The following is a 1103-nucleotide window of genomic DNA, read 5'->3' on the forward strand; positions in this document are numbered from 1 at the left end:
AACTTTCTTTTCATGTACATGATGGAGTTTGCATCCATATATTATTGTACGTGTCGAATGATAGACTTGTACATTTAATTATGGTGCATGTCTTCGAATATACTCCCGTTATGCATGTTTTTAGACTTATTTTAATATTATTGCTGTTATTACGTGCATAGTGCCGTGGAGATGAAATAACATGCTCGTGTACTAATTGACTATACGCTAGCCTGGCTTGCCATTGGAAGGTGGCGTATGGACTATGGACTCATTTTTCTTAAGCTGGCCATGTGATTCCTTTTGCCTATAAGATGGCCGTGCCGTTGGCTGTGTGGACTCTTTATGCCTTTATGCCGCCATCAAGTTGAGGTCAACGAATCACTGCCGTTCATTTATCATAACTTTGTAATTCTGAGTCCCCTCCTTTCGTTTTTCTATCGTTTTAGTAATATTGAATCTCCTCCGTTCGTTTTCCATCATTTTAATAATATAATATATTTGATTTTGGTAGTACCGTTGAATTTGGTTGCTGCTATTCATTTATGTATGTGAAGGAATTGGATAATGTGCTCTTTTTTTGTTTGCAAAATGAAGGACGCTGCGTAGTGGGAATAGTTAGTCCTTGCTATCAATAGTAGTAGCATTATTCACTGTGGAGTGTGATGGAATTTGATGATCATCTACTTTTGCCTATCATCTACTTCTGATGTTTTCCTTGAAAGTGACACGTGATCTTCCTTTGTTTTTCTTTAGCTGATAGTATGATAACTGCTTGCTTGGCAGAAGTTATGGTTGTGATGTTTCTTAGATAAATAAAGAAACTGAGATTTAGTTTGATTTGGAGCCCCTCTTGTTTTACCACAGTTCTTTCTCTTAGAGTTGTATTTTTACCGCAGGTTTTGGATTGGGAGGGGAAAATGCTCTTCTTTCAGTCTCTGTTGAAGTCAAACCCATCCATGCAAAATCTTTACTTAGTAGAATTAATCTAGATGAATATATATGCCCTGCAGTTTTATCGTGCATGCCATTCAACTAACTTGCTCTTGTCCATGCAGACGGAGTAGCAGGATGAGCAGCAGTAGCAAATCAGTCTGATGATGATGGGGTGCGGGAGGCAACGG

Source organism: Triticum dicoccoides, chromosome 1B (genome assembly GCF_002162155.2).
Source record: "Triticum dicoccoides isolate Atlit2015 ecotype Zavitan chromosome 1B, WEW_v2.0, whole genome shotgun sequence".
Classification (NCBI taxonomy): domain Eukaryota; kingdom Viridiplantae; phylum Streptophyta; class Magnoliopsida; order Poales; family Poaceae; genus Triticum; species Triticum dicoccoides.